Here is a 22,414-nt window from a genome sequence, read left to right on the forward strand (position 1 = left end):
TTTTTTTTTTTCTTTGAAGTGAGAGTGCTATTCTCAACCAACACACGCCTGTGGGACCAGGTTGGATGGATACCCAAGTGCTGAGAGAGACATAAGATGTCATTGTGACACTGCTTCCTATCACCATTAAGAGGTTGTGAAGATCAGGAGAGGTCCCCAATAACAGAAGAAACGAAAATTTTGCACTTATCTTCAAAAGGACAAGATGAATGAGTAAGGATACAATAGATTGTATCCAAATTGATCTGTGTGGATGGGTGGAATAGCAGGAGGGTAAAAATCTGACTGGATTGTTAGGCTCTGCCCTAGTACCTGTTCTGTTTACAATCTTTAGGGTGACCTGGAAGATGAGACTCTTGTCAAGTCTGAACAACAAACCAAACTTCAGGGATGACATCAGTTGACATGCTTAGGGGCTGGGCTGCCTAACAACTTGCAGCATGACAACTAGACTTGTCTCACTTGTGGTCTCCACTGCAATTACACCAAACTAGCTGGTTTGATGGAGCTTGAACAAGAGGGAATTAACTGAACTCATTTTGTAACCATGTTATGCATCCTTTCAATGTACTCATGAAATGCAGAGATAAAATATTATCATATATATATGTATATATCAATGATCTACAAACATTTACTTCATAGGGAAACAATTTTATTGAGGGAATGGAAGTATTACTGAGTAAAGTTAGTAACATGAGGATTATGCTAAATATTATTTATCCGTACATAAATATATCATTGTATAGGCAACAAAAGAATAGTTAGTTTGGAATTATTTGTTTTAAAGAGGTGAAGTATAAATTTTATCAAAGTAGAAAATCTTGATACAGTAATATTCAAGATTTCTCAAAGCTGATTTATTACAACTCAATATTAACAGTTAGTAGTACATTTAATGAGTAACTTAGTTAGGAACCCTTACAGATTGTGGTTTAAGATATCACTTTGAAAAAGTGTGGAAGGAGTGTATTCTAATGTTTATTCAGCACTCGCTTCCTCTATTTCTGTGCAAGCAACATCAAAAAGGAAGGTATGAAGATGGATTTCTTAAGGGTTCTTTTATTTCACAGATTCTTTCATGCACCTGATTTTTGAAGACATGGTTTGAAAAGACTTCTCATTTAAACATTCACAGAATTTCTTCAGGTTTCTCCATTTCAGTCTTCCAGCAAGTTTTCTTCTGTTTTCAATATTTCTTCTTCTTAATCACTTTTCAGTCTGTTTTCAGAAGAGCGTATCAGTCCCTCTTTCCTCTAGTATCTAACAATCCAACTAAAAAAGTAAGGCAATTCATCTCCCTATTACATACTGTATGTTTTCTCTTTTCACAATCTCATATTTTTTTTCCCCACTCAAGGGAAAAAAAAAAAAGTAAAATCTGATATTATTATTATTTATAATGTACTCAACAACTAAGGTGAAAACATTATTACACCATGTCCAAAGAAATTCCAGTTTTAATTCATCAGTTAGTAAAATAAACTAGAAGAGCATATATATATATATATATTTAAAAAAAAAAAAAAGTGACCCCACTCTCTAGCTCTCAGACCTGGAGCTGCTGAGTCATTTGTCTTAGTTAAAGGCCTTATATTCCATTTGCTTCTTCCTAACTCTTACCTTGAGTTTCTTTCCCACATGCTACAAGTGGTAATTATATTTTGCTCTAAGGCTGGCTGAACAAGTATGCATGGGAGAAGTTCTGCAGATGTGGTTAGCACACTGCTTGGCTTGAGCCATTCAGTCTTCCAGAGAGGCAGTGCCCATTAGCTGAAGCCTAGCCCTCTGCTTACTCTTTTGGGCTGGAAACTTATTCATGTCTGTCTGGATTGAAGTGTGAACCGAATGACTGCATGGTGAACCATGAAATAGAGAGTACACAAACCCAACAGCGCCTTGTGGCATGACACTGCAAACCCCAAACTTCTCATTCCCACAGGAGGCAACAGAACTCTGAAGTAAATCCCTGCAGAGGTTGCAAAAGGGTTTCTGAAGATAAATAGGGATTAAGTATCTCAAAGTAAGTTGTTTTCTCTCCTGCATACCAAGACAAACGTCATTCCAGAAGCAACTGATGCCTCAAATTTTACCTCTAAAGCTTACTCAGACTACTTAGAAGATACACCAATATTGTTAATACAACAATACTTGAGAAAGACTCTCTGATCTATGACATGAAAAAACATATTAATTGTTCTATATATATATATATGTATTTGGAGATATAAGGCCTGTCAAAAACGTTTTACATTAAATTTATGTATGATTGATGAGTTACACAGTTGAAGTTTCTTGCAATGGCTAATTTCTTATTAAATTGAGAAATGTTAATACATGAACTGCTAAAGGAATGAGAAAAAAAGCATGTATTCATTAACAACTAACAATTACTTTAGAGCTGGAGAATCAAGATTCATATTGAACACAAAATTGTTGACTCATTCTAATAAAGGCCCAATTCGTGTTTTATTAATGTAATGTATGATTATGCATGCAAACTATCTTGATTTCACAACTGAACAACAATTTGATTTATGTAGTCTAGTTTTGTGAAGCACTGAATATACACAAATTCCATAAACTAAGCTCCCATGGTTGATTTACCTTAATATTTGGACCATAACTTCTTATAATCTATAGCTTATAATTTAAGAAAAAAAAAAAAGTATCAGCTTGTCACAGGAGAAAAAAAAAAAGATGAAAAATAAGAAAGAAAACTGTGTCCATTTAAAAAAAAAAATGTTTATATGTGATTTGGCTTCATTTGAGCTAGGTAGGATGGTTGCCAAAGGAAAAGATGCAGTTCAGGAAGATTAATCCTTTGTGATTGCCTTACTCCTGTAGGAGTTAACTTGAAGATTTAAACTGTGCTTTATGTAGATGGTTGTAACTAATGTTTGTTTTTGAAAAAAACAAAACAAAAACTCTTGCCACCAGATTTTTACACATGCTAATTTTGATTACAATTCCAAACTGAATATCTTCAGAATAACTACAAGCTTGTTAAAAATAAACAAAACACCGTGAATATGTTTGAACAACTATGAACACATGATTATTATTTTTTGTACCATGTCAGCAAAATACATCATGTTATCCAGTTATTATTTATTGCAGTATATGATATACAATGTGAAGTGTTTATCTGGTTTCTAGGTGATTAAGGTGTAAAATAATAAAAGACAGAAATTGTAAATGAAACCTATCATCTAGTATTCCTGCACATAAAATTAATTTTGACTGCTGCATACTCAACGTTATCCTTCCAAATGTCACTTCACCTTGTCTTCACAAGAAGGTGTGTTTGTGGTTCCAATTAGAAGTGCACTTTCAAAGCATCTCTTCCAGCAATCCTCACTTAATGCACTTCAGTTCACACTATGGACTGTTTCAAGCACAGAGACTGGGTACATTTTTGATGAACTTGGAAAAATTCATTAAACCTGCTCAGAGAGCTGGGCAGGTACTCAAGCATTTACCTGTGCTCAGTTCTTTGCTGCACAGTAACATGATTGCCTTAAGAGTTAGACTGGGCAAAGATAAAGCTTCACTAAGACATAGTTGAGATAACCATTAATTTTAAAGCCGTTTGATAATTATTAACAACCAGCCAATAATCTAGCAGTTCCTTCAGCTACGTCAAAAATAGGCATAAGAGTAAAAGGGAATGTATTTTATACCTGACCCCAAGAATTTATTGTTAGCCTAACTAAAATCTTAATTTGGTCAAAATCTAGCAAACAGCTATCATTAGCTCAGTTACAATACCAGTAGTCCAAGTACAGCAGTCCAAAACCAGCCTACCTGTTTTTTCCAGCTTTGCCCATCTGTTGATGTCACAGAGGTTTGACTCAAGCCAGGAATGGTTCTGTGGCAACTGGATTGCTGTTAGAGCAGGCTGGCACCAGCTGACGCATAGGCAAGCCCTCCAAAGTACTCTTCACTGCCTAATGAGATTTCTGTGACCATTTAAGTAAAAGACAGCAGAAATCATATTAGTTAGGCTACATTTGAGTTTGAAAACCTGCATGGAAATAGTAAGCACTTTCTGGATAAAGTGTTGATATGTAAGTGTACGTAAAAAGTGCATAAATATATGTACTTTGCCAACTTTGTTAATGACAAAACTTTGAGTAATGAATTTAGGTCAGTAAATGAAGAGTTCAGGACACCTTTAAGAAATATGAAATCAATAAATTCAAGCAATCTCATTGGTGCCTAGCTTATCTGCCAGTCATCAGAAGAGCACTATCCCTTCCAAGGATCTCAGAAAATCTATAACTGTGGTCTTATTTTTCCTTAGCTGTGACATTCTTTTTAGTCTTTGAATTGTACTCTTCAGCACTAGCCTAAGGTAAACTTATGTGCACTTTTCAAGATGTGCACTTTTTTTTTTTGTTTGTTTTAGAGGCATGACAACAGGAGATACCATATACATCCAAAGAGTTTTGCTCTAGGAGGTTTACTTTAAATATTTGCAGAGCAGTAAGAATTTGATGGCAGATTAAAATACAATAAATGTTATACAGAGAAAAGAAGGCCTATTCTAGACAATGTACAAGATTTTACATAACTCAGTAGAGCTGGAATTCTCCCTAAAGAATTTATCTTGCTGTATATTACTAGCATAAATGACATGACTTTTCGGAAGCTATTTAGAAATTAAGATATGATGATTGTTTCTTCAGCTGTAAAATCACTAGGCATGTGAAGGTTTCTTGAACTATATTGCAAATTTATATATAAACCACATACACATATATGGTTTAGAGAACTAGTTCTATTTATAAAACCTTTAATTATATCCCATATTAGCCTAGTATATTTTGAGTGATTTGTCCTCTTTATTTCTGAATAAATTAAACACATATTGGTGAAGTAAACAGAAAGGCTTGTTCTATTCTTAGCCAACAGAGATGTAATACAAAATGTGTACTGCACTGCCATGTCATTAATATTTTCCCTTTCCCCTCCTCTCCACCCACTTCTCATAACTTTCCCTACAAAATTATGTTTTAGAATGTGAATTCAGTCACAATTTTTTTTTTTTTTTTATAACACAACGTTTTGGAAAAAAAAGGAACATTGTTCAAAAGTACTTAGGGAGATACATAAATCTTAATCCTTGATTATGTCACTATAGGAAATAACAGAAAACTGTTGCATATCATGTTCTTTCCATGGTTAGATCATGGTGGGGACAAAGTTCTTAGTGAATTGTTACTCAGATTTCAGTTACTGCTCTCAACTATTTCCAAGTATTTTTTCCTGGACTATGTACTTACTGTGCCAGAAGCAGCAATGCACAAAGACTGGCTCCACAAAGAGGCATTTTGGATCCAGTATAACGTTTTAATAGATAGAAGTAAATAACTAGTATACAAGAATAAATTTGACCTGGAAACCAAACAGCCTCCTTTCACACAGTTTAGAAATTAGTTCCATGTCAAGAGAAACCAAGATGAGTTTGCTACACCTGCTCCAGCATCCACGTTACTTTCCTCAACTGCAAAACTTTCCTGGTTTCTGCATCCTTGATTTGTTCCATACAGATTCAGTGGTCTTTATTATTTCCAGCTAAAATTGGCTTTCATGTAGCAAGGCTGCATCCTGCAGAGCTACTTGCCTATCTTTGCACTGAGTACCCAGAGCTCCATGTTGTAGTAGGCATTATTAATTTAAGAATATTGTTATGAAAATATTTGGGACCAGCTCAGACTCAGCAGTGATCCTAAACTAACAATGTCTTCCCATGACCCTTTGGGAAGAGGGTGTAAAAACACTCTCCTGTACAGCTGTCCAGATTTCAGCAAAAGAACTAAGTTAACAAACCAAATCTGAAATCATGCTGAGCTACAAGGAAGGGGGAGGAGGGATTAATTTATCATATACACAGAAGCTGTGTCACTGATTTCTTCTCCACAGAAAAGCTAAGGCATAGGCCTGTGGTATTCTGTTATGACTCAACAAACAAACCTGGACATATTTCTGAAGTAAACTTTTATTGAAAATGGAAAAATGTTTTTTTAATAGTTATATCTGAAATAAGCATATTAAATATACTAGTTAATTGAAATTTAATAGAAAAAAAAGAACTGAACAGAAAATGCATTAATATGGTATATGTTACAAACTATTCTGTTGTCATAGTTAATAAAGGAAGTAAATCATTATAGCTTATATTTTCTAGAGTGTATCCTGCAAAATATCTCCCATAACGGGAAAAACAGTTCTGTTGTTCAATGGCATTTTGTCTTGCAGGAGGCTAGTACTACTACAATTTTTTCAATTTACATATAAAAGCAAATTTCCTCAAATTTCATAGTCCCTAAAATTCATATGGAGTAATCAGTGCAAACCATTTCAACCTTGTTGGCACAGAAAAAAAAAAATGTTTACCCAAAATGTCCATGCAAAATGGTAAGAGATAAGTAATAGATGAAAATTTCATCTTAAAGACGTATCATATTAGTCTAATGTCTATAAGCATATGAATGCCAATTGTTGATACGCATACCAGATTTCAAAATAATGATGCCTAACAACTAAGACCTTAGTTTTATATATGGAAAACCTGTAAAGCCCATCCAGAATACCCATCGGAAAAAATATTAACAGTACAAGGGGAATCATATTTTACAAGTACTTAGGATACTAAATGTATAGAAAAAGTGTTGCTAGATTTTCAAAAGATTTTAGGGTCATTCTTTATAGAATAAATTTCTGAAAACCTGAGTTCCCATTTAGACACTTAGCCTACACAAAATAGAAGAAAATAAAATACAAGCAAACAAACAAAAAGAATGATAACTGTAGTCATAGCTTAAGTTGTTTTTCTTAGGACACATTTAAAGAATGGTTAGATTTTGGTACTGAAACAATTTATGTCTCTAGAAGATCAGTTAAAAGTCAAATTTTATGTGATAAATTGAGTTTGGATTAAATGTCCATAGACATCAAGACTGGCACACATACCATGGCCTAACAGATGAGAAATAGTGTACAGAGTTACCAAGGCCCTAATTTTGACAGTTTAAAGGCCAATCAAAGTATCTATAGACATATGCTTAAATACTAACCTGAATTGCTATGTTCAGCAAGCATTTTGTATTAATTCTGTAATTTTTAGGTGTTTGTCTTTTTCAAAATTTAGTCCCTGGCTCTTCTTATTTCTCTTTGCTGTTATGTACTGGCAACATTTATTAAAATCAGCATATAAAATTTCCTCGTCCTTTTTAACATACACAAAGAAAATCACTGTAATGTTATGAACAAAGATTCATGAAATCTGACTGATTTTCCGTTTATCTGATTCATCAATTTTATACTTTTTTTTTCTTTTCAAAGCACTGAAAATTATAAAATATTAAAAACGGTGGAAAATATAAAGCCTTTGACATTTTTATAAAAAAGAAAGGTCTGCATAATTTTATGTGCTTTTGATACTTATGAACATATATTGTAAATTATGTAGAGCAGATTATGATTAATAATGTCCACATATGGTGCTAACGTCTGTTCTAATAATGTGCACCTTCACTATACCCATGCCAAATCACAAGATTAGTGATGCTGAAAGGTTTTAGGCAGGATATTAAGATTTGCCAGTGTGAAGGAACAGAAATATGACATGATATAAAGGTGACCCTGTATATATCATTTATATGTGATATTCTGAAAGATTTTTATAAAGTTCTTCATAAGTTATTAAAGGAAACAAATTACTGGGGGTAAGAAGACAAAAAGCTTTTTCTGTATTAAACATGAAAAACCACTAATGAAAGAACTCTAATAGAAAGTAGTATATAACAGTAAGGTAAAATAAATCAAGGAAAACTTGATTCAATGGGACAGTCTACACTTTCTGTAAAACACATAAGACGTCTCAGACATTCCCTAACAACAGCATATTAAAGGAAAGTAGGAAAGACCATGGCATTGTCTCAGGTAAACTACTAGGGATTTGTAAGAAAAGTGAAAGACAAAGAGGAAATGTTAATGTTGAAACAAAAGTATAAATGCTGGAAACTGGCTGGTGAATAAGGTTTTTTTTCCCTTTTTTTTTCTCCACTCTGCTAAAAAAGCAGAGGAATGAAATGGACTCAGTTATCAAAGTTATCATGCATGAAATAATTATATAAAACATTACTTCTCATAAAATTACAAAAACTAAACCATTATCACTATTGCAAAAATTAGTTCTGGACCCCACCCACTAGCAATGGATTAAAATTGAGTCTCTTGTCATTTGTAAAGGAAATTCTAGCCCAGATATTATTAAATTCACCTAATGTCTTGAATTATAAAGTAAAGTTAAAATTATCTTGAGCGAGAGTCACTGTTATTTGATGCAGTGCTTGATAAGTACTAAATAACAGCTGCAATTAAAATTCAGCAAGTAGTATCAAGCACTACTAAAAGTTATTAATACCAACGACTTTAGCATGTGCCTCTGAAATGCTCAGAGGCTCTGAATGCTCTGAAATGTTCACAATGTTTCCTTATACTACATTTTAGTGTATTGGATCATTAAAATGTACATAGGCCAAAACAAGAGAGGTAACAAGGAAATCTACACTTAACATGACTTTACTCAAAAAAGAGTCTATATTTTGTAAGAGTGAATTGGTTGACTGATTTCTCTGTATAAATCCCTGTAAACATTCATTTTCTACATGAAGGAAAAATGTCACATAATACAATGGTTTGCAGTGATCCCTATAGCTGTGCCAAAGACCACTGATTTTCAAAGGGAGAACAGGGAAACTAGAATAAATCTCTTGTGTAACAGACAGTGGAAAGGGGAAAACTAGAAACACTCCCTGGCAGCCACTGCGTTCAGATCTTGGAGGAAATAATCCAGCCTTGAACTATCTTTCAGATGTTGGCAACGTCTGCCTTGCAGTCAAAAACATTTTCCCCCAAGAGTAGAAATCTTTCTTTAGAAGCTAAATACCTACACTGCTACAAGCAAACTAAGCAAGCAGTAAATTATTTTAGAAATAAAGCACACTGAATAACATAGATATTTATGTATGATGCCACTACAAACCTTGTTTCTCACCACAGGATTGCTGCAGACCTATGTGGTGCTAAAGACATCCTGTTTGACATAGAAAGACAAAATATCAGAGACTTGTTTCTTTGCACTTCATCAACACAGCCATACAACTGTACAATGTCACAGCACGCACAGCTGTAGTACTCATTGATAGCTTTGTGCCCAATGCGTGGTTAAAAGAGATCTATTTCACCCAGTGTGCAGTTCTAACAGACTGTATTAACACAGCAAATGTTTCACAACTGCACTTACAATTCTGGGGAAAAGCAGTCCCTAGAATGAGAGACTACGTGTAGCACAGCTGGTTTCAACCTCAGAAGCTTTGGCCATTCAGATCTGTAGTGGAGACGTACAGTCTAAATAAAAACCTACTGTAAACTCCTAGTTATTACAGAGGGATCTAGATTACCTTCATAGGCCTTTGGCAAACGTAAAATGTTTTTCTTTCAATTTTCCTATAAGTTATTTAAAAAAAAATGTTTATGAGGGACGGAAGATGAACATTTACTTTGGACAGTACAGACAGTTACAGTCCTGATTACTGACAGCAAAAATTTATGGATAATATTTGCTCAGTGGTAAACCTATTATGAGTCATCATATTTCTACATAAGTTGGAGACATTTTAAAAATATAAATTTCATGCAATCAGTGGCTAGTGATTGATGACAATTTAAGATTTTTTTAAAATCTGCTGATATCTTAGTTTTTGTATAATCAACCATAAATTTGCAAGAGCTTTTTTTTTTTTATATATATATAAAATCCTATTGGGAAAAAGTTATTATCTGATATAGCATTTATTTATTTAATTGATGTACTAAATACCTCAAAGGCAGCCTACTGAAAAAATGTTACTACTATTTCTATGCAATATTCACCATTTCAAACATATTTATATATATTTATATATAAATTTAATAATCAGTAAAAGTGCCTGACCCAGAGTTCTGTAGACTGAAGTTTTTTGTGTGTGTGTGAACAATTTGGAAGAAAATGCCTTTATATATATATATATATATGTATATATATATAAAATCTTTGATTTTTTTTTTCTGTTTAGAAGAAAGATCTCCACCGACAGAGTAGGTCAACTTTTTCCCATAAAATTGTTCAACACTTCTGAGCAGAAGTAAAAGTAGACAAAATTAACAGGATTATTTCGTTTTCTTAAGAACATCACTTGGCTTTCTTTTTGTTGAAAGAGAATAAAGCAACAACAGAATAATCCAGTTAAAAAAAGTCTTTAACCAAAAATAAATTTAATCACCCCTGCTGATTACGACTGCATTATTTTTCTCTCACATTCTTTCAGGGACATACCTACTAAAAGCCACAAATTGCTGGCGAAGGATCATCCCATTAGACTGAATCACTAGTGATACCACTAGTGCCAGAACAGGCAGATGACATAGAAATATATTGCTATACGATGGGCTGCCTTCACTGAAACTTCTTGAGTCCTCCCATTAACTCATTTGGAACAGTGCGCTCCCTACAATGACACCCAGGTGCCATGGGTTTTAGGTGATGTTAATGTAAAATGAACAAGTCACGTAGGGACAGTATCTCCGTTCTTTAGTAAATCAAGAGCCTTCTACTTATTATTGTACCTTTACTTTGAAGATAAAGTATTCCATGTTTACAGAATAGATATCTGAACTTTGACACAGTGACAGTCATTGATTTATTTTTTTAAATTCTCCTGCATGCCACAGGCTGTACTCCATATAGTAAATTACCTTCAGATAGTCTGATTACAAGCTCAAGCCAGACTTGAAGCCTGCTGCAGCAAGTATGGTAGAAAGACATAGTAGAAGATATTTCTGCCTGACATGCTTACCCACAGTATTTTCAGAAGTGCATCTTACAGTGCTCCAGTAGGAGCACTGTACTCAGTGGGCTTTTCCCACTACTTCTAATGAGTTCCTATGAATTGGGTTTGATTGACACAAAACTTACTTTCTTTTTTAAGGTCTATCCTACAAATATATAGCAAGACACAAAAAGTTTTGTCAGGTACAGAGAAAGGCAAAGGGGAAGAACAAGTGTGTTTACTGTCATCCTGGATGGAGTTAATTAAACTCTTGCTACATTACTGTTTTCTTCTGCTGATTATTCATACTGAGATTAAAAAGGTTGCAGGTTATTCAACAGAATAACCTGCGAGTTCCTTTAGTACTAAAAATCAATTCATATAAACCCCATCCAAAAGAGGAAAAAAATCAGCTGGGCAATGATGTACTGTATTTAATTCATAGCCTGATTTACAAGGGTAAACAAGGGCAAACTGTGACAGGGAGATGTACAAAAAAAAGTCATGCCAGGGAAACAGCTCCAAGAGATCCATCTCTGTAAATATACTTTGTGTGTTTCGTCTGCTAAATATATTTTCCTAACCATTGTGAAATATTTTGATTTATTTTTTATGATTGTTAATTCTTACAGAGTGCACAAACATATCAAATTTTATTAAAGCATATTATCTTATTATAATATTTATATCAGTATTTTACATTAATTTTGTTCTTTCTTTCTAACCAAAGCTTCTCTGTCAAGTGTCCCAAACAACAAACAGAAAGTATGGATTTTTAAAGTAACATTAGGGTACCACAAAATTTTCTGAATTATTGTTTTTCTCATCTAAAAAACTAGCTTTCTCAGATCCTTGCTTTTTTGGCTTGTCTCCCCACAGAACTAAAAGTCTGTTTATGATAAACAATATTATGTGCATGAGCACAACCAGACTGTGTGGTTTCTTGTTTGTCTACCTATATACAATAACTAAGAAGTATTAACACTAACAGCAGTCTCTAATGGCTGAATAGCTCTAGCTCAATATAATACATCATTTTCTCAGTGTATATGAAGTAAAATCAGTTTAGCCTAATACTTTATATATATGCATAGTTGTACTGCAATGGCCAATGTACAAAACACAAGAACTGTAGCTCTAAAGAGTTTATGTGCACTCCCACTTAGATACTCTGCAGCGTGTCTAGATTCTCTGCTAGTCTAAACAATGTGCTGCCCTTCTGTTATAAACCAGAAATGAAAATGTTTGTGACGTCAGAAACTGATACTTAATTTAAAAGATTTGTAATTTTTTTTGAACTTATATCTATCATTCTGGGATACACTTGAAAACTGATTACAGAAAACAGAAATATTAATAGAACAATCTGAATCTTAAGTTACTTTACCCTTAGGGATTTCATCAACATATTTTTATAATGAGTCACATAAGTACATCGTCAGATAAACAGGTAAGGAAAATGCAATTACAATTCAAAGAACCTGAAAGCTTCTGAAAGTCAACCTTTTCTGTTAATTACTTGTTGATTTCTGGATATTGGAAACTGGCAATTTATACTCAAATGTTCAATCACATGCTAAAAAAGGGGGGGAGGGAGGGGGATAGTATGAAATTTTTAAAGTGATCAATACAGAATATGTACTGTAATTACAGGAAGTATTTGCTTAAGTAAATAACACTGATAAATAATTAAATATCACCAGGAAGTGGTGAACTTTTATATGTAAAAAAGTAAGAAAGTTGTGATATGCTAATGAAAGGCTCCAGCCTCATAGTAAAAGCTAAATACAAGAAGATCCATACACAGACAGTTCTTACACTCCTGAATTCTTTCGAAGATATTTTCTAGAGAGATTTGATATCTATAATAAGAAATAAACTACATAGGTTATTTTGTCATAATTTAAAACCACAGACATTTCTGCAGATAAAAGAACAAAAACTAAAATAGCATTAATCTCAGTGTTTTTCATGGAACTTCAAATAAAGGGAAAAATGCCAAAATGAAATATACACTGTAAATACAAAGTGTCATAATTCTGCAAGAAAATGCACAGGAAATCTGCCCTTTAATCAACAAAAAAAATGTCATGATATTTTCAGGTTGGGCAAAATAACCTTCTTGACAAGAACTATTTGACACATTGCTAAAACATGCAGTTTTAATGTTGCTTGCAGTGCCATTTTGGTCTCAAGCCATTATTAAACTACGGACTGTGCAAGCTAAAGTGCTGACTTTCTGGGAACAGTGATTCAGTGATGACAATGATGGCACAAACAGCACAATCACACTTACCTTCAGACTGGAAGGCACCTGGTACAAGCCTTTAAAGGATTCATCTGTCTTCCAAAATCTTCAGTGCAAATCTTTTATTCGTATGTGACAAGAAATACATCTTTAGGAAAAAATCCTTTGTCCTAAAATAATAAGTTTGCATGAGAAAATTTCCAGTGCTTGGAGAAGAGTTATATGCCTAGTGTGATAAAAACAATATAGTGTATAACTCCTCTTACAGTTAAACCACAGACAGAACATGGGTAGCTCTTCAATACCTATGTCCTATTGTTCTCCTTTATTTCAATCCAAAGTTATTTATGTGTGGGTGGAAACCATTCTCTCACACTTGCAAAGGCTACTCATATATGATGTAATGATCATTAGATTTGACTTAAGTTGAAGAGGAGTTGTTTTCAAGAATTACAAAATACTTGGGCTATTGGGAATTACAAACTACCATGAGTAGTATTAGAATTTAAGAAAGACCAATAACAACAACAACAACAAAAGATAATATCCTGGTTTTGGGACAGAATTGTACTTCTGTCAATTCTGAATTACATTTAGCCAACTTGTTTTCAAAGAACCTACACTCAGAGACGCCATGATCTCTCTTTGCCTTCTACTATTTTGCTGTGTTCACTGTCAAAAAAATACAATAAATAAAAAATCTCCCATCTCTATGATATTTATCTATTACTTTTATTGAATCTACCAAGAATATGAAGAATATTCCCTTTCTTTGAGGAAAAAGGGAAAATTTTAAATACTTGAAGACCATATTATCTCATTCATCTCACACAAACATACATATATGTGCATATATATATAGATATATATAAACAATTCATTCTATCTTTCTTCATAGACCTCATTTTTACTATTTTTGATCATTCTTGAATATTAGACTTTTTCTAACTGGTTCATGTCTTTCTTGAACTGGAGTGCTCACAATTACACAAATTCCTCTAGCTGGACTCTTAAAGCTCCCAAGCATCACTGAAGCATTACTTACATAAATTTTTGGCATTACTTCTTCTTATACATTTTCCACAGTCGTGATATACCACATTGACACCTGTTTCATTTTGTGATACATTCCAGCACTTTTCTGTAGACCTGTTCATATAGTCTATTATTTCCCTTTATTTGTGTAACTAATTATTCTAAATATGCTACTTTGCAATTATGTTTATTGACTTGCATCCTTCTCATCTCCAGAGCATTTATTTTCAAGATTTTATTTTTTTTCCTATAACAGTAGGTCTTCTCAGTTTTCCGTTTTAAGTAAAATTAATTGGCATACTTATGCTGTGAGCTGTGTTATAGCTGAATACTGAAGAGTACTAGATCCAAGACAGACACAGAACTCTATTCAACATATCCTCTTCTTCTGTCCCATATCTGAGAACAGGAAGATTTAAAAAAGAGAATACATACTTACCAGCTGAACGATCTCCCTCACAGCCTCCAGAATCTGACACTGAGAGAGTGAGGGCAATTTCAACTAGGACACACTTTGTCCCCAAAGAGACAGTGCAAATTACATGATTTAGCAAACCTACATCATATCTATTTACAGGCTTCAGTGAAATGCCAGATATGGTTAATACCGTGTGTCATAAACATACTGAATGCTTTCTCCTTCAGACAAATAAATCATAAATCATTCCTCTGTCATTGTACATTCTTACTGCCTTCAAGCTCCAAAAGCAAAACTCTGTACATGTCAAACCTGTTATTTGGTTGGCAGTCAACGAGCAAGAACTTCAGTGCATGAGTCTATCTGAAGTCAGATTAGATCATGGTGTCCTACCTACAGGAGTAGTAAACACACAGTCTGACCACTTGAAAAAGAAAGAGTGTGGCTCAGATTTAGTGGACTGGAATAAGGTGCCAGAGAGATATCATTTCCAGGCAATGCATTACTTAAGTGTGCAGCAGGCGTAAAATGATTTCAAATCAAAATGACAATGTTCTGCTTTTACTGATTCCCATCTATGGCAACTCTGCACTGCTAAAATGCTAAGAATAATAAAATAATGTAAAGAGAAAAAGGAATGCCTGGGAGGTTAAAAAAAAAAAAAAGAACAAACACATTCATTGGGCAGACAGAAAAGGCAAAGATCAAGACGGATGGAGAAGAAATGGTTGATTATAAACAAAAATATGTGGAGTGCAAGAAATGCATCCAAGGGTCAGAAATGGCAATACAACATAGAAAAGTGAAAGCAACACGGATGAGTATCATAAATACCTTACTCTTATCAGACCAAAATGGTCTAGAAATTCTGGATATTGCATAGAATTATTCATATTACTGGAATTTCTCTATAAAATCCACAACTATATCAAAATTAGAGTAATTTTATTTCTGACATAGAATATCATCATAGAACCATCACAGAATGGCTTGGGTTGGAAGCGACCTTAAAGATCATCTAGTTCCAACCCCCATGCAACGGGCAGGGACATCCCATACTAGATCAAGTTGCCCAAGGCCCCATCCAGCCTGGCCTTAAACACCTCCAGGGATGGGGGATCCACAGTACCTCTGGGCAACCTGTTCCAGTGCCTCACCACCCTCTGAGTAAAGAATTTCCTCCTACTGTCTAATTTAAATCTCCCCTCTTTTAGTTTAAAATCATTCCCCCTTGTCCTATCACTATCTGTCTGTGTAAAAAGACACTTTCCATTTATCTTTATAAGCTCCTTTTAGGTACTGGAAGGTGACAATGAAGTCTCCTCAGAGCCTTCTCCTCTGAGAAGCCCCTGATATGAACAGCCCCAGATCTCTCATTCTGTCTTTATAGGAGAGGGGCTCCAGTCCTCTGAGCATCTCCATGGCCCTCCTCTGGACCTGCTTTAACAAGCCAATGTCTCTCTAGAGCTTGGGGCCCAGACCCAGGTGCAATACTCCAGGTATGGTCTTCTTCTGTGAGCTGAGTAGAGGAGGAGAATCACCTCCCTCGACCTGCTGACCTGTTGATGCAACCCAGGATATGGTTGGCTTTCCAGACTGCAAGAATATATTGCCAGTACATGCTGAGATTTTTACTCACTTTTTATCCCCTAAGTTCTTCTCCACAGGGCTGCTCTCAAGTTCTCCACCCAGTTAATACTCATGTCTGGGATTGCCCTGACCCAGATGCAGCACTTTGCACTTAGATTTGTTGAACTTCATTAGGTTCACATGGGCCCACTTTTCAGGCTTGACCAGGTCCCTTTGGATGACCTCCCTGCCTTCTGTTGTACTGACTTTACCACTCAGCTTGGTGTCACCTGCAAACTCGATACCACTATCAATGTTATTGATAAAGCTATTAAACAGCACAAGTCCCAAGATGGACCCCTGAGGGATACCACTCATCTCCAGCCTCCACCTGGACACAGAGCCATTGACCACAACTATCTAGGTGGGGCCATCTAGCCAATTCCTTGTCCATCGAATAGTCCACCCTTCAAATCCACGTCTCCAATTTAGAAATAAGTCGTTGTGTGGCAACATGTCAAAGGCCTTACAGAATTCCAGGATGATGACATTGAGTGTTTGTCCCTTGTTAACTGATGCAGTTACTCCATCATAGAAGCCCACCAAATTGGTCAGGGATGATCTGCCCTTGGTAAAGTTGTGCTGGCTGTCTTAGATCATCTCCTTGTCTTGCATGTGCCTTAACTTTGCCTCCATGGGGATCTATTCCATGATCTTGAATTGTGATCCTCACTGTGGCAATTCATCACTAATTCAAACACGAAGCCCCACTTCTGGAACATTGTAACAGTTCAAAGTACAGCAAAAACAGCTGAATAGAAAGAATCACAAACTGTTTTACTATCTGAATATTACTTTGTCCTTATTAACAGGTGTACATGCAGCTCTTTGGGAGTGGAAGAAGCAATCACACATTTCATCTTCTAGAGATTATCAGTAGATTAAATAAATTAAATGTATTGCTACTAACTAGAAATTCTAGGACTGAAGTTAATTGCAGCGCCTAACTGAGAATTTGGCAGTCACTAGTGTTACTCTAATGAAAAAACAGCATGATACCTTTGATGATCACAAGGGTTCAAAAACTCAGTCTTCATTTGAAATCCCAGCATGAGCGTGAGACAGATCTTATATAGTCTTGCAGAAAGCAGTAATACAATTCCGCTTAAACAATACCAAGATTTTATGAAGCTTGCTTTGTATCTCTGGAGGTGATATAGTTTTATATATTGTTAAGAATATTCAACCTTAAGAGTGTAGTGGATGTATATACTCAGTTCATTTAAAAAAAACAAACAACAGGTTGGATATGACTTCTTGAGGTCTTCTGCTGTCCTCCTCCAACTCCCCACTCTAGAAGGGCAAACTCATAGTTCACATCTCATATTTTATGACTGCTATTCTAACTTGATTAACAATGAGTAGCAGACTACTGTACTTGAGAATCTATAGTATTTCTAAGACTAAGATCTATATTAGGATTATTTGTAATATGAAGTTTCCCCAACTGAGATACACAGAGTAATCTTAAATTGTCTTTTCCTCTCAAAATGTTAATATTTCCATGAATAATTAATAAATTTGTTTTAATGAAATTCACAACGATTTTCTCTCTCTCTCTCTTTTTTTTTTTTTTTAATAAAAAAGTGTATTCCTAAGGTGTGAACACAGATAGCTTGTGACCTATTTACCCACCATTTTTGTCATTGCTTCTCTCACATCTCAAGGTTAATTTTTGGTCTGCACTACTTTTTTCCATGAAGATAAAAATGAGAGGAAGGAAGAAATAAGCACTTACATGCATAAGCAACACAGAACTCATTTAAATGAAAAAGAAAAAATACACTTCATATGAGAAAAAAGGGAAAGTAGGCATTTCATTGAAAAGAGAAATTTATCTGCCTAAAAAGGCTGAGAAAGTCAGATTCTGATACGCAGCTGTGTGCAATTTTCTTAAAGAAAAATTCTTATTTTATGACTTTTTCATTAAGTGACCTTTTTAAAAGAGAAAAGCTGTTATTCTCTGATTTGTTGGTAGATAAGAAAGGGAGAAAAAAAAAAACAAATAACATTGATTCACAGGTTTTCATATGTAAACCCTGTGTTTTTTTCTCCTTAGTTTCCATGAATTCAAAGGAATTCACTTCAAAGACTTAATAATGAATTTACCATGCTTTGTGTTAACATAAGGTACTGAAATCTATAGGAAAGTAATTAGGGTTAAAAATAACACCACAGAAACTTCTCAGAAAAAAGGTTATTATATTCCAAATCTCTAAAAACACTAAAATCAGTCTAATTTTCCCTTACCAGCTAAGTGCCAAAAGTACTCACCCATTTGTATTTGGACTATCTGTGTCACTAAACTGATCATCTTTTAAAAAGGTATTCAGTGTGCCAAGAAAATTTGAAGCAAGATGTGAGATTCAGAAAGGATATTTTTTAAGAATATTTAATCTGCACCAAAATAAGGAATAGAAGCTTCATCCTCCTGAAACATTCTTCAATATGTAGAATTATTGATCTGAAAAGTCATTGTAATTGAGTATCTAACCACATTTGTTTGCAACCTTGATGACAGAAAACAAAAATAGTTTATCCCAGTAGGATTCCACATGTATTCTAACTCTTTGGGAAATCATACCAATCTCTAAATGTGTAATAGGGCTTACCCTACTTTCTATGCCTTAAATTGTCTTGCTCTGTAGCAAGGACAGGACAAACCCAATCTTCAGTCATGTTGAGTAGCTGCTTCCTAAAATGTTGTGAACTTTCAGCCAAACGTTCTTGGTTACTACTCATTTTAATTTTCTCTTCCTTCTATCTCCCTCTCCCTAGGTATTTAGAAACATTCTAGGGAAATGACCAGCAGGCACCTTTGCTTCCTTTTTCATGTCTCTTTCAAAATAAAAATAAAATCTGGTATTCAAAACAAAAATCACAGAATCATCCAGGCTGGAAGAGACCTCCAAGATCACCCAGTCCAACCTCTGACCTAACACTACCAAAATCAACTCTGTCCTCTGTCAAGCTTCCCATACCTGAAAGCTACTTAGCCTCTCAAAAAGCCCTCAGACTCTTACTCCTTCCTTGCTCTTATCTCTGTCCTGCCTGCAGGTTCTTTAAAAACAAAGAAAGCAGTGGTGCCAGAAATGGTGCAACCTGCTGCCCTCCTGAACAAGCACCAACTTGTTGAGCAGCAACAAAAACACAATCAACCTGTTCCAATGAGAAATGTATCTCTTTAGAGTTATCTGTATTTTATATTTGTATAATCAATAGAAATTGTGTGGGAAATGGTCAAGCCCTGTAACTTTTTTTTTTTTTTTTACAACATTCTACAAGTTTTTATACTTTTAGAGCTAAATGTATTTCTATACAACACTGTATTTCTGCTGCACGGTGTACTCCAGCTGCTTTTAAACTAGTTTTTCAGCATGGTAAATGTCCATAAACTGCTGATAACAGATAGCAGCCTGAGAGCAGTACATAGTACTGACGCTTCCTTTTAAAAAATTCTTTCTGCTTTTCTATGAGTAGAATCATAGAATGGCTTGGGTTGGTGTGGCGCAATGACCACACAGACACCAGGGTTCTTTTAGGATCAGTAACTGCTGCTACTTTATTGATGACATAACTTCATTATATATCTCTTATCGAGGACAGGCTCCCTCCTTATACCATTCCCCCACAGCAGTACTTTCCCACTAACTATTCATTGGCTAACAACTTTGCCCGGCAACCGCAAACACCCAGCAACCCCCATGCCCCAACAGCTGGAGAACAAGCTACCCGAGAAGGCAAGACATCTCCTGAATCACCCTTCTTTTTTCCCTCTAAACTCTTTACATTCCTGATGGCCTCATCGTTAAGAGTCTGATGTTATCACCAACCATGGGGCTTGTCGACCCCCATGGCCGCACTCCCACAGGCTGGAACAGACCTTAAAGATCTAGTTCCAACTCCCCTGCCATGGGCAGGGACATCTCTCACTAGGTCTGGCCCCATTCAACCTGATCTTGAACACCTCCAGGGAGAGGGCATCCACAACTTCTCTGGGCAACCTGTTCCAGTGCCTCACCACTTCACAGTGAAGAACTTCTTCCTGATTTCTAATCTAATCTAATCTTTTATAAAATGCATATTGGCATTTGGATTGCTTTGAAACCTACCGAGTGCAGGGAAAACTGGTTACTCTACGTGATCCTAATTTAGAGGAATTTTAAACAAAGATTACACTCTGTAGAAAGATAAAGATGGTGATAAAAAGCAAATCCCAGTATTTCAATAGTCCCTACCCATTTTTTGTCTAAAAGTACAATTTATATTGCTCACCAACTAATCTTTGCTTTTGGAAGCTAGTGTTGGCTATATTGGCTACTGCCACTTCGGAAAACAGTCCATAAAATAATGTTAATGGAAGATTAAATGTCTAGAATATGAAGTGACAGTCATATATCGAAGACAGTCAACAGATCCGTAATTTAGTGCATGAGTACAATAGGTGTTGTGAGCCTACACAGGAGATCCATCCTTTTTGAGATGTGCCTGACTGTTTTGTTCCATGGACACATACCAAATACTTCAGATTTACTGTACCTGCCCAGGCAAATGGTATACTATGCCTTGCCATCCATTCACAAAATAATGTTTCCATTCAGGAAATCAAAGAATTGACCTGAATAAAGGATTTAGTGCCTGAAAGATGGTTTATTTTACTCTACTAATTTCTAAATTTAAATAAATATCTACACACATATTTTTTTCTCTACCTGTGTTTAGGCTTTTGTGGCAAGGACCTTTACCAGTATGTTGCAGACATTTATCAGTATGTTGCAGACCTTTATCAGTATGTTGCAGAGTCAGCATTAACCTGTAGGAAAATGTCATTCAAGAATCAAAGCTAAATTGACCTCTTCTTGAGCACTAGGAATTTATTCAGTTATATATAATTATTTATAACTTACATTTGTCAGTTATAACATTTATATGAAATACCCTGCAAATTAAGCAATTTTGGATAATGGAAGAGACGGAGGAGGAATAATGGAGCATTGCTTCTTAACAATTGACTGTGGCAGACCTTTTAGGGAGATAAAGTTTGGAATCCCTACTCATCATTCTGCATAACAGAGATCCGAGGCACTGGAACAGGTTGCCAAGAGAAGTTGTGGATGCCCCACCTCTGGAGGTATTCAAGGCCAGGCTGGATGGGGCCTTGGCCACCCTGATCTAGTGAGTGGCATCCCCCCTGTGGCAGGGGGGTTGGGGATGAGATGATCTTTAAGGCTCCTTCCAACCCGAGCTATTCTATGATTCTATTGAATTTGAACCCAAGTGTGTATTTTCTTAATGTCTGCCCTGACACCCAACCATTCTCCATTCTCTTCCATAAAACACTGGGACAATCCTGATTAGTTCAAATTTGATTAAAAACAATTTTTTGAAGTTCTTTTTTAGTTTCTTGTAAACAGAATACATTTTGATCATCCCTACTGTTACTCACTTCATTTTTAATTTACAAAGGAAACAGATCTTTAAGGGATTTAAGTTATTTACTGTGGTGCAAATATGGGTAGGGAATGTGGGGGCAACCTAGCAAAGTTTGAGTGGGTAATGTCATAGCTCTGAAGGAACAGCTTCATTTTTACATATTTATTTATTTATTTTACATATTATATATTATAATATTTTACAACTACATTGGGAAATCTTGGATATGTTAAAAACAAACAAACATCAATTCCTCCTCCATATCAAACAGGCCAACTAGAAACTTACAGCTCATGTCTGATTCTAAAATTATGGTCCCATCACAGTGGTTTAAGGTGACAGAACTAATTATAACTCATGAAAAGTATACCACAAGAACAAAACATGTAATTGTAAATTAAACATCAAAAATGTTTCCTCTTTTAATTGCAAAAGTCAGTGCATCAGACCAACAGGTGGGACTCACAACACAGAAGAGAGTACTTCTAAAGTAGGTGGTTTTTTTACAATGATACAGTAAATACACATTACCTAAGTGACTGTAAAATGCTAGGAATGTTGAAGCTTAGGAAATTTATGAAAACACAAAGGAATAGAATAGAATAGAATAGAATAGAATAGAATAGAATAGAATAGAATAGAATAGAATAGAATAGAATAGAATAGAATAGAATAGAATAGAATAGAATAGAATAGAATAGAAAAAAGAAAGTTGGAAGGGACCTACAAAGATTATTGAGTCCAACTGCCTGACCATTTCAGGACTAAACA

The 22,414-nt window shown here is 35.0% G+C and overlaps 1 long non-coding RNA gene across 2 annotated transcripts; it reads right to left on the reverse strand.

The window, feature by feature from the left end:
* Positions 1-668: 668 nt before the first annotated feature.
* Positions 669-16,272, reverse strand: LOC310895582. Of its 2 annotated transcripts, none has more exons than XR_014580780.1 (4): positions 16,221-16,272; positions 13,177-13,298; positions 3,808-3,962; positions 669-1,221 (listed from the first exon to the last, which is right to left on the reverse strand). It is a non-coding gene; the product is annotated as an uncharacterized lncRNA (long non-coding RNA). The 2 variants fall into 2 exon arrangements; XR_014580781.1 differs by having other exon boundaries at positions 669-1,275.
* Between the last annotated feature and the right edge of the window lie 6,142 nt (positions 16,273-22,414).

The sequence above is a fragment of the Anser anser genome (genome assembly GCF_964211835.1).
Source record: "Anser anser genome assembly, chromosome: 2".
Classification (NCBI taxonomy): domain Eukaryota; kingdom Metazoa; phylum Chordata; class Aves; order Anseriformes; family Anatidae; genus Anser; species Anser anser.